Raw genomic sequence first — 18,308 nt, 5'->3', positions numbered from 1 at the left:
TGCTGCCCTTTGGGCAGGGGGCTGGACTCGATGATCTCCCGAGGTCCCTTCCAGCCCTAATGTCTATGAAATCTATGAAATTTTCTCACATACGACAGGCAACTTTCCCTCCAAAACCATTTCCCCTGAAAATGGGGTGCGTTCATTCAGCAGGAAAGCTGATCACCTGACTTGGATAGAAGCAGCCTGTTTTAATCCCTGCTCCATCATATCAGCTGTTGCATTATTATCCAGGTAGTGGAGGGAGTCAATGGACTGAATGTCTCATGGGTCGTTAATGATCCTCTCTCCTTCTAATGCTCCACTAATCAATAAAACCTTTCTTAGGGAAATATTGCTGTCTGTTAGTTGCTCCCAGTCTCTGCCCTCCTGTTTCAAAGCTTTGGAGACTGTTTAGCTCTTTTCAAAATCACAGGTCCACCCATGGACACCAATCTTCAGCAAGAGCTAGGGTTTCAGCTTCTGTTAAGCAGGAAAGGGAGGGCAAATCAGTTGAAGATTAGGCTCTGTCCCTGGTCCATGCAGCCAGAGCTCTGGAACAATCTGTTCTTCCTCATTCTGCTTTTCAAAATCAAGGTGTGCATCACCTTGCAGGGTACGCTGTGTGTGAGAAAGTATGGTGTCAGCCAGGGAGGAAAAAAAAGTCAGGTTTTTAACCAAATGAGCTTTTATGATGGGAAGTAGCCCCTTTCCTTGAATTATTTGTACTAATTTTCCTCAAAAGGAAATAAGTGGGGGAAAAATAATCTTTTTGGGGGTTTTCTGGGAATTCTTTTGATGGCAGGTGGAAGTGTCCTGTGTGGGGAGGCATGAGGTCGGTGTTTTCTGCACGGCTGTCCCAAAGAGAACTCTCCTTGGGCGGAGGCGACGAGCCCTTTTCCGTGCCCTGCTCCTTTGTCGCCGTTTCTGCTGACACGCTGACATTCGCTGGGAGTCAAATTCTACCCCACCGTGGACGGCACAAATCCAGAGCAACCACTGGGGTCATTGCAACGTGCTCTACATTGATGCAGGTATAACGAGAACAACGTTTTGGCCCTCGGGGGTCTCCGCTCAGGAAGGTTTTGCACTTGTGCAAAGAGCTGGCCACCCTTTGGGTCCCATTTTGTCTCAGGCCACCAGTGGCTTTAGTGACCTTAGGGAAGGACTTCACCCAGTTTCATTGCTCATTTACTCCCTTCTCATCATTGCCACTCACCCCTGGACCTGCTCCAGTTTCTCTGGATCCTGTTAAAATTGCGGAGTCCAGGACCGCAGCCAAGGCCCACCTGTTGCTGAACGATACGGAGCTGTATGACTTTCTTCATCTTGAACCCAACGCTATTATTCACGGAGCCACAAGCTGTGGTTGCTTTTGTGGTGGCAGTATCCCAGTGCTGACTTGTGTTGGCAGCCTCACCCTCAGATCCTAACCAGTGGTGCTCTTGCCTAGCCATTACCCCCTCCATCCTGCATCGTGTTGCATTCAGTCCCCAGACCAAAGAGATTCACAAAATGGGCCAAATTCTGCTGTGTTGCAGCTTAAAAATCTCACTGACTTGATAACCACAGAATCACAATTTTGCCCTATGGGTTTCAAATAAGGCCTTTGGAAGAATTAATCCCTGCATCCTTTGATACCAAGCGGCCTCATTTCTGGAGTATGAATTCTCCAGTAAAGATTTTTTCACTGTTACTGCTAGATTTTTTTCTGTAACCCCAGGAAGAAAGCCCACAATCAGATTACTCTGGGCTTTAATCACTACAGACGAAAGCTGGATGAAAGGCAAAGTTTCCATTCTGCAGGAAATTCCAGCATTTTCCCATTTGTTTTTGTTACCGATGGGATGGAAATTAAAAAAAATAATAATAAATTTTCTTTTAGATTGTCAAATCCAGACCTTTTTAATTCAGCAATGTTGAAACATCTCATTTAAGTTTTGGGGGTTTTTTTCTCACAGTGAAATTTTGACAGTGCCCTCCTCCCCCTGCTTTACTTGTAGCAAATTGGGATGTTCTTGATGTTTTAGGGCATTGTGCCTCATTGGTCAACCTGTTTTAGTAGGCAATCTAGAGCAATGGTTCTCAACCCACAGCCCCACAGTCAGCACACTGATGTGGCTCATGTGACATCCTGTTAAAAAAAGTAGACATCTGACTGTGTAGACATGAGAGGTATTACAGAATATTGATTTACTGCATTACTGTCAGATAACAGATACAAAATATGTTTTAAGTGGAAGTATGTTGTGGGGGTACGGCTCACATAACACACGGAGACATGCAAGTGTGGCCCACTATGGCAAACAGGGTGAAAACCACTCATCTAGAGGGGCATTATTACTATAGGATGAGTATGGGCTAATGTAAGTTGAGCTATAGATGAACTTGCCCTGATCGTGGGGTTGGACTGGATGTGATCTCCTGAGGTCCCTTGCAGCCCTACTTTTTAATGTTTTTAAGTTGACATGGCCAAGGTGGAAATATTATGTTGAGGTTTAATAAATGGACTCAGAACACTTCATCTTGTGACTCATGAAGCTCATCATGAAGCTCATCTAGTTCTCCAAAAAACCTGGCCAGTTGGAGAACACTGCCCTGAATTACAACTTTTCAGCCCTTTGCTGGATGCACTTTCCTGCTGAGCTAGTTCAGAACGAAATGTTTCGGATCATCTTTATGAAAAAAAAAAAATAGTAGTAGTCGGATATGGGTTGAACCGATAGCAAATTAAATTGTTCATTTTGGTTTTCCTGACAGGAAAATTGAAACGTTTCAACTAAATCAATACCTGTGTGCCAAGACCCCAATCTGTTTGGAAACTGCTATGAGGAACGTGGCCCAAAGACTTCTATTGATCAGGACAGGCAAAACAATTAATTTCTGTAGTGGTGAGAGCCACAAAGGGAGTATGGTTGATCACAGGATGTACATGAGCCGCCAGTGCGACGCTGTAGTCAACAAAGCTAATAGCACACTGGGATGCATTAGTGGATGTGTCATGAGCAGGGCTAAGGAAGTGATACTTCCTCTTTGCTCAGTGCTGGCAAGACCCCAGCTGGAGTACCATGTCCTGCCCTGGGCACCGCGCTTCAAGAAAAGATGTGGAGCATCTTGCAAGGGTCCAGGGAAGGGCCACAAGAACGATGAAGGGCCTGGAGGACAAACCTTATGGGGAAAGACTGAGGTATGTGGGACTGTTCAGCCTGGGGAAGAGAAGACTGAGGGGGGATGTGGTGGTTGTCTATAAGTAAGGGGTAAATATGGTTGGTTGGTTGGATGGTTTCAGGTTGGATGGCAGGATGAACTTCTTTACAGGAAGGGTGACCCAACACTGGACTAGACTTCCCAAGGAGGAGGTGCAGTCCCCAACCTTGGGAGTCTTCAGGAGTAGACTGGACAGACGCCTTGCTGGGATCATTTAAACTCAGCAGCATTCCTGCCCGGAGCAGGGGGGCTGGACTCCATGATCTTTCAAAGTCCCTTCCAGCCTTTGATTTCTATGATTCAATGATCTACCAAATGCCTACCCAACCAGGCGGGTACCTTGTAATTTGGACCCTGATTGTCCTCTTACAGATACTAAATCCAGAGTAATTCCACGGACATCAGTGGACACTCTCTGATATGAAAGGGGAGGAAAATCAATTGAGCATATCTCTGGGCGAGTAGAAATGACCTCACCAGGGCATTGGTGCCCAAAAGCTTGCAAAGAAAAACGTTCCCAATGCTTTAGGTGGTCTAATAAAAGAAATCACATTTACCCGAAGAACCTTGTCTCTCATTCCCAATGCATTTACTTTGTCGAGGAGCCCTCTATTAACTCACTCACGTGGACTCCAAAGTGAGCAGTGGCTTTGAGAGCGCCAAGTACTTGTATTTCATTTGTAATTTAGATCTTCCACTGTTCCTCGCAAAAGCTGATTGATCCCATAGGGGAGAGTCTCAGCTGGTGGAAATCAAGACGGGCTGGTTTAAACCAACCCGAGAATCTGGCTGTGTTTACATTGCATGTGACTTGCATGGACGCTGCTACTGCGCCGCATTTGAAATGGCCCTTAGCACCATCCATAACTCATCGTGACCAAAGCCAGCTTGGAAGCAGAGAGTGCCAGAGATATATCACCCCCCCGGCGCACAAGCAAAGTTATTGAAGCAAAAATAATAAATGTTCATGAGTGTGTTTCCATTTTTTCTTGGGTTTCTGGCAGTCAGATCTCTGTACACATTGCCATCATCATCCTCCGTGGAACAAAAGCAGGGCTGCGCATTGTGTGCTCTTGAAACACAGAGAAGCGGAGACTTCCCTGGTGCTTAGTCACAGTGTGAGCTGTACATTTCTGAACAGCTCGGCTATAATCTTTTACAGTTTGCAATCCCACCCTCGAGCCTTAATAAAATGGAATGGTACAAATGTTCTCCGGACACTTTGTGACTGATGGTTACCCAAAGGCTTGCTTCAGCTGTTACAATAAAGCTTATTTTATTGTCTTTTACTTTTTCTCTTGTACAATTTCATGACTAACTGTGTGTAAAATGGAAGGAATTTGCCTTGCCTTTCTTCATCCACTTGGAAATGACTTGGACGGACTCTTTTTGCTCCCTTTCAGCTGGCAACAAGATGCTTTCTGTTTTCTTTTAAATGTCAGAAAAGGTTACATAGACTCTTCAAATCTGCAACAGATTTCCAAGACCTCTAGGGGTAAAATACTTCAAAATAAGGTTTTTGTGGCATAGTGTTTATATTGGGTCAAACAATAAACTGGGCTTTAAAGTTCCCAAGAGAACGAGTGGTGCGTGGGGTGATCCAGAGGAGGTGAAGATGGTCTGTTTGGATAAGCACACCCAGAATTGGACATGTAACCCACCGTTATTCAACATCTCTCTGTCTCTTCCTCCTAGCTGGGTCACACAGAGGACCATGAGAGCTCCTGATGTCTGTGTGTTATTGTTAACACACAGACATCTACACCTACACTACATCTACATCTAAACCTTGCTGCTTGAGCTCAGCATATAAAGTCTCATCATTTTAGATCCAAATGTCCTAGATTTCAATCCTTCTGAGCATGTCTACACAAGATGTAAGCATGCCTACATTTAATGTGCATCAGCTGAATGTGGATTAAGCAGGTTTAGGCAGGCTTCTACACATGCAGGCATTAAAGTACATTAACACTGTGTGTGTGGACTGAGTGGGACTAAAGTTAGTCTCAAGTTAGTCCATACACACAGCGTTAATGAGCTTTAACATGTCTACACATGTGTTAATGCACTTTAACTATTCATGCCTAAATTTGATACTTTGGGACTAACTCTAGTCCTAAATCAGTCCAGACACACAGCAGTAATAAGCTTTAATGTGTCTACATGTATGTTAGTGCACTATTCACGCCTAAATTTGATACCTGCATTTGCGCCGGTGTAATGCAGGTATCAAATTTAGGTAGGATAAGTCCAAAATAACCATTTTAAAAGTGCATTAAGGGCACACACGTGTAGACATGCATGCACCCTAATGCACCTTAAATTTAGGCTCATGTGCCTTAAAGCGTCTCATATAAACGTGCCCTCTGTCTGCAGTCCAGATGGGGTCCTGACTCTGCCAAAGTTCATCCCGCAACCGCACAAAACTATTAGGTCTGCAAAACATAGCATGGAAATCGGATGAGTCAGATTCTAGCAGTGCTTCCTTCTGGTCCTGTAGATGTAACCTTACCCTGGTACTTCAGCACTGAGCTGGGAAATGCTAAGGCCCATGGAAAACTGATCCAGTTTGGAGTCTCGCAAAATTTCAGTTCAGTTTCGGAGCAGATTTAGGTATTGGTTTCATTACCCCAACCAGTTCACTGCACCTAATTTTCACATCACTGTGACTAGAATAATACCTTTGGGCCAAAACATACTGGTTTAACTCAGTACAATTAAGGGCATGAAGAATTTGCAATCCCACCCTTGTGCCTTAATAAAATGAAATGGTACAGATGTTCTCTGGGCACTTTGTTACTGCTGGTTACCCAAAGACTTGCTTCAGCTGTTACAATAAAGCTTATTTTATTGTCTTTTACTTTTTCTCTTGTACAATTGCATGACTAACTGTGTGTAAAATGGAAGGAATTTGCCTTGCTTTATTTTTAACAAAAAGCCACAGAGTTGCACAAACTATTCAGGTAACTCGGTGCATTGCCACAGTCTCTTGCCAGTGTTGTCAGGCCTCATGGTTTTATCATAAGTCTCAAATTATTTATCCGATATCTTTAAACCTCCAGTTTTGGAAGCATGGGCTTACTTGAGAATTTCATCTTTTGGGTTTTTAATAAAAGTGAATTGCTAGCTTTCAAACCTGGGGGGGCGTGGAATTGAATACAGGGATCCCAAAAGTTCAGACCATAAGGCCATAAAGGAAACAGGAGAAGTTGTTGCTGATGTTGTTTTAATTCACAGACTTTAAACTTCTCTCATAATGTCAGGATCCCTTGACTCGTGACTTTTTTCATGGTTGGGTTGTTAATATGTAGAAACATAAATTATTCTCTGTGGTTGTAGTGGATGGGACGAGGAATGATGGTCTCAAATTGCAGCAGGGGGTTTAGATGGGTTGTTAGGAAGAACTTTCTCACTACATGGATGATTCAACTCCCCAAAGCGGTTGTGGAAGCGCCGGCGTTGGAGATGATCAGGAGCAGGTTAGACAGACACTGAAACTATTTACTGGGTCAGGACTGGGCCTCAATGTTTGCAAATGGGTCCTGGTACAAACACGATTGAGAACCACTGATTTAGAGAAGATCCTGCCTTGAGCAGGGGGTTCCACTAGATATGAACTCCTTGACAGCCCCGCTTTTCTAGACTAAACCATATGAAACAATTCCCATACTCTCCCTCTGTCCTTGCAAAATCACACCATGCGTATGGCCCGGATTGGCTGTGATTTTTCAGAGAGATTCAAAACCAAAGCTCCCCTGACACGTCTTCTCTTATTAACAGCAAAACAAAACCCAACAAAACTGCAAAGGCTGGATCTACAAATCCTAAAGGAAAGTTGGCTGGAGTTTCAGCATGTTATAAAAGCCAAATTCAGCATTTTTCAATCTGGCCAAGCTACCATCACATCTCAACTGGAGTTTGGCCTGTGTGAAGCCTCCAAGATCTGATCCTACATGGAGAAAAAAGTGTCTAGATATGATGCTGCTAAATACTGTAGAGTTGACTCTTGCCATGATAAGCCAAAAATGCCTGTTTGGGGAACATGGAGGATGTGATCTTACTGGGCAACGAGCAAGACAAAACTGCCAACTATTTGTACCCCTCTCTCAGAAAAGGGCTCAGCAACTGATTTGTAGACTACGTCACCTCAGCTACGCTTCTCAGGAGCCTGTCCCAGACACAGTCCACACACGCATGCATACAAATGAACCATCTTGAATGCATGCTAGGCATGAGTAACCAGTAAAAACAGCCTCAGGAAGCCGACATCCGCTGCCAGCTCCACATCAGTAAGTCACAGATGGAAAGGCTACGACACTGGTACAAACACAGAATTCCTCAATGCTGTTATAAATGACTAGCCAAGAAGGGACTGTTAGATAAAAAAAGCACAGACTGAATCAGTCCTTAGTCTCCCTAAGATAAGATTGCAAATGAAGGGGATAAAAAGCCTCCCTAAAATGGAAGATTTTGATATTCAGCAAGTGCATCTACACGTTCATTAATGTGCTGTAGTTACTGTGCATTAAGTCATGAACGGCGTGTGCCCCTGGTGGCTGGGGGTGCACGGCTGTGCCGGCGGCAGTGAGCAGGGAGCTCCCACAGACGCCGCCGGCAATGTTGGTGGTGGGGAGGTGGGGGGTGGCGAGCGCCGACACGCTGGGAGCGGTGAGTGGACTGTCCGCGGTGCCTTTTTGCAAGGGGTGCACCGCCACATGCAGGGGGTACACATGCACCCACGTGCACCCCCTATGCATCACCCCTGCATTAAGTTTTAGAACTTGGTTAACCACGTACTAAATCAATGTGCAGTAATTCACACTACTGCACAGGAGTGATGGCACATGGGTTTTTAATGACTCTTACTGCACAGTAGTGTATTAGTGAGGGTTTCGCCCAGCACACTAGTGCACCAGTGCTATCAGGCTACTGCACGGTTAGTGTCTTGTGTAGATGTGCCAAGTAGATGCTTTGCAAGGGCATGAACAACCAGGATATCAGCTGGATCCATCTTCATAACCTTCAGGAGACACCACCTTCCTCGCCAACAGGCCTCTCCATTAGAGGTTGCATTGAGATGGTTTCTGCTGTATTCTGTTTCCTGAACTGTTACAATGCTCTTCTTCACCCCTCTTCATGTTCTTCAAAAAGCCGCTGTACAGAAAGAAACTTCATCAGAAAAGAATACACACCTCGACCCAAAGTTTTCCACCTCCTGTTTCTTACGCTCATCTTGTATTCAAGGGACAGGTTGTGAGCCTGGAATAATATTTTTTTCCATTCAAGACCTCATCATCTAGGCAGTCTTAGGCTACCCTGTCTTCTGAACACATTCCTCTTGCACTGACGAGGCTGGTTTGGACCTTAACTCTCCCCTATGTAACAACCTGTCAGTTCTGCCTTTACCTTTTTATACGGTGGGTGCAATACTAAGAATTGTGTAGTTTGCTGGTTGTGTCACGTGATGGAGAAGAGAACTTGATGTGTTTGGATGTTGAGTAAGGATTGACATTTGTGTACAGAATACGCAGCCAAAACTTCAGTCAGGCAGCCGGGCCAGTCAGGAGTTTTGTCGTTACAAATATCGTCCGTCGGATACAAGAGGAGAATGAGATTTGGTTGCAAACCAATATCCTTTCCCAATGAACAACCCAACTATAATACAATACCTCATAAAATAAAGCAAGTGGATGCAAGACCAGCTCAGTCCATCTCTTCTCACTCTGTGCCATCAGACATTTCCCATAATATAAGATAGTCTATATAATTTTCTCCACTCCCATTTATAAATTGTTTAACTAATGTATCTTCCATTCCGACCACTGAGAGGCTTTTCCATGCTTCAATGTGCTTTTCTCTAATATACATTAGATGTCTTAGCATAATTTCATATGATTCCTTCCCCTTGAAGGCACAAAGGCTAATGATTATTGCATCCTCTCTAGCTTCTGGGGTGGTATCATGCCTTCCAAAGAACTGCAGAGAGATTTTAAGCTTCCCTTTTTGGTTAAGTCCAATGGACCACAGTATTCTCAACGGAGCTCTTCTGGGGCACGACAGAGAGCAAGGCTTAAAAAACAAACCGCGAGAGGTTCACCCCTCAGGTTTGAAAAACAAGGAGCGCATGTTTGAGTTTGCAAAGCAATCCATGCCATACTTCAGAAGGCAAAATCAAAGAATTCTGTTTGCCATATACGGCTGAAAAGGAAGCAAAATCCAAAAGGGCTGGATGGCCAGTTTTGCAACGCTGTTTGAATAAGATGGATAGATTGGATCTCACAGTTCTTGGTTGAAGGCCAGGAATAATCTGTTCAAAGCTGAGAGGCTCTTTTGATCTCTGCCTACTCCTCCTCATCAGGCCGAATCTCCAGGGAGTCAACCCTACAGCGCAATAGAAGGAAAAGTAAATGTGTCTCACAGCCGAGGGAGAGGAAAAAGGCGATGGAAGCCAATGAAGTGGAATCCGAGAGCAACCCGACTGGTTGCAATGACGCGGCCCCACTGGTGCCAATGGAAGAGTTTTGTAATATTTTTCCAGGAGGGTTTGCTTTTGGTGCTTGTGTGTGCAAGTGGCTCTTGGTTGAGTCTAGAAATCTCTGCAGTTGCAAGGGGGTCCTCCTCCACACCTTTTGACTTGGAAGGGACCACAAAGCAGTTTACAAACGAGGACTCTTGCCAATGGTTCTTCATGGATGCTCCACCCGAGGAAGGGCTTTTTACAAGCACTTTTTTGAATATAGGAATGAATCCACCCACCGTGGATTCAGCTGTGTCTGGGCTGGGACATCGCAGCTGTTGACTCGGGCACTGCAAAAATGCACAAACTGTAGGAAAGGAAATGAAGAGGAATGAGCCATCCAACTGGGCTGGGATGAGGAACTCAGCGAGGCGCCAGGTAATTGTCTATAATGGAATTTGACTAAAATACATGGATCGGTGCCTTCCGATGACCAGGCGCCGTCTCCATTTTTCTCGTTCCCTCTTCAAATACACCAGAACACCAACCCGCTCCCGACCGCATGCGGTGACATCAGTTGGTTATTAACTGGGAGAGGTCAGCAGTATCTATTCAATTACCAACATCGCTTCCTTTAGCACTGGGGATTTTTTCACTGGAGAGGTTTCATCCTCGGTGCCATCAGTCCTGGAGGAAAAAGATAAGCTTATCTGGCGTTTCCCACAACAGGAACTTTGCCTTCATGTTTGTGACTCAGATGTCATGAAAGCAGCTCCGTGCTGGACAGCATCTCTTATGGGGCATATAAGAGCTTCTTACGTTTTTGTTCTGAGTAACCTATTCCCCTATGATTGTGGGTGTAGGTGCTAGCTTCAAAAGAGATATAGCTCTTGGGCTTCCAGTTAGCACAAACAAAATTCTCCCTAAAAACCCACCCCGTATTTGCTGTCTGCAAGGAAGCCAGCGAGAAACTCCCATTGACTTCCCTCTCTCCTTTTTAAAAAAAGCCTCTTGTTATGATACCCATCCCCTCTTTGGCCATGTGTATAACACCATCCCTGAAAGACAAGAGCAGATTGTACACAAGGGCACGTGTGGCTCTTACTAATTTGGCCCCAGATTGCACCTACAAAACCCAGTAGGGAGTCAGAGGCCTTGGAATCTAAGGGTGTTTCTACACATGCACTTTAATGTGCATTAGCCTATTTTAATGCACATTAAAGTGTCACAAAAAATGTGCACTTTCACTAATGCACATTTCATAGATTTTTAGGGTCAGAAGGGACCTCAGTAGATCATTGAGTCTAACCCTAACCCTAACCCCCTGCCCTAGTCAGGAAAGAGTGCTGGGGTCACGTGACCCCAGCCAGGTGCTTGTCCAGTCTCCTCTTAAAGACCCCCCGACCCCCGATGAATGTGTGGATAATGTGCCTTTTTCTCTTGTGGAGGCTGAAGAGACCTGGGACCCTCAATCTCTTCTCATAGGGCCTTACCTGCAGGCCCCTGACCATACAAGTAGCCCTCCTCTGGACCCTCTCAAGGTTGTCCACATCTTTCTTGAAGTGCAGTACCCAAAACTACATGCAGTACTCCAGCTGTGGCCTGACCAGTGCCACATAGATGGAAAGTATCACCTCCTTGGACCTGTTTATGATGCAGCTGCTAATGCATTAAAATAAGCTAATGTGCCTTTTTCTAGCATCTCACAATGGAGGTACTAAATTGAAGGTGCATTAGCAAAAGTGCATTAATGAACATGTAGACGCACCCTAGGTCAGTGCTTCTCAACCTTCATAGGCTCAAGGCCTCCCTCAGAAAAATGCCAGCTCTGCTTTTGCTTGGTTTTTTTTTTTTTTGGACTAAGGAAAAATAATAGAGCAATTCTTCTGTTGCAAAGAACTTAGAAAGAGCAGAACAGGCCAGAACGTTTTTCACCCCCTGGATTCCCGTTTGATATTTCTAGGTTGATTTTGTGAATCCCGTGTTTGCACGTTACCGCGCTAATACTGCAAGGCACTCCGCAGCACCCTTAAAAGGATCATAAGGCATCCCAGGGTGCCACAACACCCCGGGTAAGAATCACTCGCCTACTATTAAACTCAGGTAGTTGCAAAGCAAGGGGATTTAGCTACTGCCAGTTTGAATCCCTTATAAAAGCTTGTTTATACTGTAATCTTCTGCCATTATTCATCCACCTGACAGCACGAGAATGCCACACACATGGGCTGAGTGACATGCAGCTCTTGCAACATGGTAGGGGGTATTGACTGGCTTAGTATCACCCTCAAATTTGACCTTTCCATGTGGCTTAGAGATCTGCTCTTTGTTAGAACCATTGCCACCTTAAAGGTTTTCTATTTCTCCTGTGTTTTCTAATAGTTGTGTCCTTTGGCAGGCATTTTTTTTTCTGTGCATTGAAATAACTTAATCTTTTTCTGCAGAAATGAATAAAGAACCAGTTAGTGAAAGGAGGGGAAGAGAGAGAGATAAAAGGAGCCTTGTATTTGCCTCGAAGGCTTTTATTCTAAGTTTTCATTAGTTTGCTGACAATGTTAATTTAGAGTCATCTCCATCAACACCCCGCCCGCCTCGCAAATCCCGGAGCCAAGTTTGAAAACCAAACTGACTTCTGGGGCGAGCTCACAGGGTACAAGAGGATGTTATTTGTAGCTTGTCACATCTTAGACAGATCAAGGTTGGGGTTAAAACAGAGCGCCAAGGAACCAACCTCCTCTCCCACTCCTTTTGTCAAAACCAACCCCTCCAAACCCCTTCTGATCCCTTCAGAACAGGAAGGCGTTTCAAGAAAAAACAAATCTATTCTAATAAACCATTCAACTGTCTCCGAGCTGAGCTGGTTGCAGAAAATGAATGGAGCTGTTGTTACCCAGGGTATGATAAATGTCAAGGTATCATTCCAGCTAAATCCAACAACCCCTAGGGTTAGCCTGGTATAGACAGGCCAGTTCCTCTAGCGAAGGATTCACAAGGGAGTAGCTAGGATAACTTTCAATTATCTTTGGTGCCCCACCCGGACTTACCAGGTGCCCATTTACAACAGGGTTGATTGGGACCAACTGGGTAAAAGGCACCTGCAAATTGGCTCATCGCAAGGAAAGAAATATGGGTTCCTATATTTGTGGCTCCATTCTCTTTGCAACCCCTTGCCTCTTTGCTGCTATCAGATCCTTCCTCGGTCTTCTCTTCTGCAGACTCAGTCAGTCCCATTTCCCTCAGCCTTTCCTCACCAGTCCTGTTCCCCAGCCCCCAACCATTTTTGTTGCCCTCCGTTGGACTGTCTCCGGTGTGTCCACCTCCTAGAGAGGCTCAGGTCTTTGCTGAAGTCACCTGTGATAGTCAATCTTTCCCAGGCCTGAAGTGAGAAGCAGCTGGGGTGGGAAGTCCATGCAAAGCCACAAAATGCCCATGAGCTTGTAACCCAGCCGCTCTCCTCTGCAGTAACTCAGCACTCGAGGCAAAACAAAGCAATTGGAAATCTCAGACCCCACACCATCCGCTGGGGCAGCAAACATCATTTTTGGATGCCCTCCACTGTTTTGACTGCTAAATGGGAGGTGCCATGATTAATCGGTGATTATGTGACTCACCATAATTAGGTCTTGTTGAAATTGAATTTATTGAAGCGTGAATCATTCTGCCCAAAGTGGGACCTAATTGCTCCAGTGATTTCAAGTTCCAGGTCATTAGGCTGAGTCCAGCCTACACCACCCCACAGACCTGGAAAAGGTTTTGTCTTCTGATTTGCAAGATGGGAAGGAGATAGGCTAAGAAAAAAGCAACCTCCCCCCCCCCCCCCCCCCCCCCAATTAACAACCCATTTCCTGGAAGTCCTGCTGGGTGCATGAGGAAACTCAGCCAATTTGACATTGAGCTGAAAATCTTTGCCAAGTGCATTTTCTTTGGACAATGTTGTTTGCTTTTCCCAGGGCAGCCTGGGCCCTCGAGTATTTTATTATTCAGCTCCCATTGCTGCACTGCGTTATTTCTAGGGCTAAGCTGGCCAAGGTCACAACACGTCCACAGCAAACTTGCCATCTGCATCCGGACGGGTGAAGTAGGCCAACGCAGCGAGCATGAGGGGGGAGATTTTGGGGTATGGGGCATCTTTGAGGAGTGCGTAGGATACCAAAGGAGCACTTTGCATGCAGGGAACGGTCCAGGGAAAGAACCGAGCGGGCCAAGTGCTCCGTCGCTCAATTGCGGCTTTGGTCTTTTTTTTATGGTGGCTGTGACTGTGTCCCAGACCTGCTGCCTGAGCTTAGCCAAGTCCTTTTGTGCCTCTGCCTTGACCCACTGTGTGTTGAATGGATCGTGGAAATGCCTTCCCGCCCTGGGGTGCTATAAGGTTACCTCTGTTTTATCAGCAAAGTGCCCCCATGTTGTCAAATGCCAAAGCCCCCACTGTGACCAAAGCTGGAGGGTCCTGGCTAGAGGGTCTTGTCCCTCCGCTCAGGGTCAGACCGATGCCACATTTGGGGCCAGGAAGGAATTTTACGCCATGCTCAGATGAGTATGGACAGAGCAGGGCGTTGGTTTCCTGTGTAATGGTGGGCAAGGCCCTCTCGCACTCTCTTGAGTATATACCAGCAACCTTTTATAGCAGCAGAGCCTCGGTTCCCCCCCTTGCCCTGTGACACACTTGGGTGTGATGCCTTGTGTCAGGGTTGACGGTGGTCTTACAAAGGTTCAGATGATGGATTTGTATAGGATGGTTTGGACAGGGCTGATCCTGCCACAGGCAAGGGTTGAACTAGGTGTGATCTCTGGAGCTGCCTCCCAGCCCCACGCCTCGAGGATTTCTCTCGGAAAGAAGTCAGCTTGTGATGTCCCCAAATCATCTCTTCAAAGTCATGCAGGGCTGTGGTTTTTGGACTGACTCTGCCAGTCTCTGCCATGCCATACCCCAAAACAGGACCTCTCTGCTGAATGGTGATGAGCCCCATTGAGAAGTATGTTGGTGACCTCCATGGGGCTCTTGAATATTTCCTCTCCCTCATCTATTCCACTGACTTTATTGAGCATTAATCCCTTTGTGCCCTTCTTCCTCACTGCAAGAGCAGGGATAATCCTTCCTTCCTCTCACCTTTCATCCACCTTGACTATCTGGCCATAGGTTCCCCAGGGCAGGGAGTTTCACAGGCGGCATTTACAGTGCCCAGCAGAGAGCCCTGAGCTCTGTTGGGACGTTGACACTCTGCAAGTCATTGCAAAAGATGCCAGCACCTGTCCTCCATTCACGGTGGTGCCAAAGGCAAAATCTGATTCCCATTTGTATTCTGGAGAACATGGATATTCAGGGTCCAGAGAACCAGGTTTACCTGCAGCATCTCTACCCCACTCAATCAAAGTCATGTGCAAGCCTTAGTGGGCTAACATGTGCATGGCATTGGAGCTGGGCCTCAAACAGCTGCTAGTAGCAGTCACCGGTGCAGAACCACAACCCACTGCCGTGCCCCCGAGCCAAAGGGGCTTTTTTTGATAACCAGGGCTTGAGCTGAGTGAAGATCAAAAGGCATGCCAGTGAAAGAGCCCAGATCAGAGACTTAACTCCCCGGTTCCCGGTCCCAGCTAAGCAATGCCTGTAAACTTCATGGGCACCAGAGAGAAGGGAGACATCGTGGCGGGGAGTAGAAACATTTCTCTAGATCAGGGGTGGGATGGATCCGGCCTGTGATGGACTCCATTTCCCAGCAATGGTATACCCTGTTGGCTACCCTGGCCAGGTCCAGCCTTGCTGCTTGGACACATCGGTTTTCTGTCTAGTTTCAGGACATTGTGCAGCTTTTTTAAAAAGTTTGTAAATCTCCCCATCAAAAACAGTCTTATTTTCCAGCTTGGTGTATAATATTGCTAAGATGCAAATATTGGGGTAAATGTGGAGTAGAACAGACTGCAGATCGTTGCCAATGGAAACCTACAAAAATATCAGATCCCCCCAGAATATTTTAATTACTTTCATCATCAATAGTATAATTATCCACACAGTCAGAGCACTCGGCTTTTGGGCCCAATTAGAGCTATAAATCTATGGTCAGAAGTCATGAAATGATGAAGATTTTCATCACCCACCCCCCACCCCCAAATAAAGATTTTCACCAAAAAAAGAAATTGTTGGGAAATTTTTTATTGAATTCATTGGAAACTTCACAGCCTTAAATACTGGCAAATGCAGAACAGGAAAAGGGTTATTCAAGGAGAAGCAAGGGGAAATTAGATCATGATCAACTAGATCATTTTGGCTGGGATGATGTAGTTGGGGTTGATGCAGGGGGTTGGAGTAGAGGTGACCTCCTGAGCTCCTGTCCCACCCTCATTTTCTGTGAAATCACTGTCATGCTTTTAAGTTAAAAACCATTTTCAGATTGGTTACTAGGATTTTAGGACAAAGAAAACAGCTTCCTGCTGCCACTTCGCCCGTACCTCTCCCTGTGCTGCAATGATTGATTCAGTGCAATTGCAGCCATCCAGTTCAGCTGATGCCCAGCCAACAAAGCTGCGCTATCGAGCCACCGTACATTCACTGTCGGCTCCCAGGAACCTGAGCTGCCATGCTGTGGACGCTGTCTGTATTTCGCGACACTTGGAACAGGCACGGGGTGGGTTGATTTACAGACTCGTAAATTATTCCTGCCCACACTCCTGGAAGCACGTATTAGACACGCGAGGCCTGGGGTTTATGGAGCAGAGAGAGGAAAGGAAGGCCACAGACAAACTTTGTTGGTGTGTGCGCTTTCCACCTGGAAAGGAAGCATGGTGGTGACCCTTAATGGCCATCGCTGGCCTGCAGATCACCAAAGGGGACTTCCTTTGCCCACAGGTACTATCAGCAAGCCCTGAGTTTCTCCGGTGCAGATCCCCGGTGCCATGATACTAAAAGGGCAGTGCTAAGGATTCTGGGAAAAACTGAGGTCATTGTGGTTTCTACTTTTGGGGTGCCTCCTGATAAGCACGGACATGCGGTATGCGGCGCCACAGACTTGTCCGCAGCACCGCACACCGCACGTGCAGGCATTCCCCACGCTGCTACTTTGCAGAGGGGCGGGTTTTGACCCCTGGAGATCCAGGGTCAAAAAAGCCCACACAAAAAAAAGCAGGGTGGTGCATACGGCAGCAGCACGTGCTGCCCAAAACAGGAGTCCGGCTGCCGGCCAGGCTCCTCGCTGCAGGAGTGGCATGGCTGCAGCTCCCAGAGGCCTCCAGGTAAGGCTGTAGGGGCCAGAAAAGGTGCTGGCCCAGCCTCCCCTACCTGACCTGGGGTGACCTACTGCATGCCAGAGCGTGATTGGCATGGGCATGCCCCGGGGACAAGGAGCAGCAGCTACTTGTCCCTGGGGAAACATGCGTTCCCGTTCATCTGGACACATCCATGGAGTCTCTCTAATCTCTCTTAGCATTTCCTGTTCGCTGCCACCATCCTGGTCAGGTGTTTGATAGCATAACCCCAAAATTAAAGTCTTCCTATTGAGATACTGAATTTTTACCCACACAATTCCTCGTGGTACGTCTCTCCCCAGGTAAGATTTCTATCCTATTTGAGTCAGGGCTGTCTTTAGCATAAAATACTACTCTCCCTGCTGTAACCTAGTGGCTGTGGCTACACAAGACTAATCTAGTGAGCAGTAAAGCATCACCGTCTGCACGTGCAGGCTCTTACTGCACAGCAAATTACTCTATTGCACAGTCATTTTACTACCTGAACTTGCAGTTAGTAAATGCACTGAGCAGTAAAACCAAATAGCATTAATTGCAGATGTAGACATGCCCACTCTAGGCTACTTAGTTTGAATTACAGTGTCTCGTTCATTTTCCTCATTCCAGCAGGTTTCAGAGATACCTATTATGTCAATATTATCATCAAATGCCAGATATTACAGTTCACCCAGGGTAGTTTTTGGACTTCTGGCAAAAATAGAGAAGTAGCAATAGTTTTTTATCCCAGGCTAACAGCCTAGTTTTACATGCCCTGTTCAGTTGTTTGCAAATGCAGCAGCCATCTTGTTCTTAGAGCTGCTGCAGCTTGCAATGAAGAGATGCACACCCTGTGCTCTCCCTCTTACTTTTGTATGTTCTTGTTGCTTTCTTTAATTTAAAATGTCTTTTCAGAAAGAAAATATGGGAGGAGGAGGGAGTTGCTTCCTGTACATAGAGATGTAACAAAAACCTTCACCCAGAATTCATGATGAGCTCTAATCGCCACTGCTTGGTGATTCAGAAATGATATCTGAGCACACTTCCTACTGTGACACCCCAGAGAACTGGATTTGATTTATTGTTGATCTTTATTTTCTTCCTCTTCTTCTGTAATACTTGGCACCAGTGAGGACCACAAGCAGGTGGGCTGGAACACAGTACGAAAGCCTATTTTTGCAGTATGCCCACCTACCTGGAAGCAGGAAGTTCTGGAGATCTCCCTGCTTTACATAGCAAAGAGGTGGCATAGTATATTTTCAAGGGCAGTATGTGTGTTGTGAGATGTGCTCATCACTTGTCATCTTCTTATGGGGCACTTTCTGGAAATGGACAACACGAAGTCCTGATGCTGAGGCAGAGAAACTGAGAACTGATTAGCAAAGAAAACCCCAAGTCCCCTACATGGCCATTAGTTGTTCGAGTATGTAGTGCTTTTGCATGCATGTGGGTAGTG

This window comes from Crocodylus porosus, unplaced genomic scaffold (assembly GCF_001723895.1).
Source record: "Crocodylus porosus isolate Cpor-Errol unplaced genomic scaffold, CroPor_comp1, whole genome shotgun sequence".
NCBI lineage: Eukaryota > Metazoa > Chordata > Crocodylia > Crocodylidae > Crocodylus > Crocodylus porosus.
Note: the sequence above shows the minus strand (reverse complement) of the source record.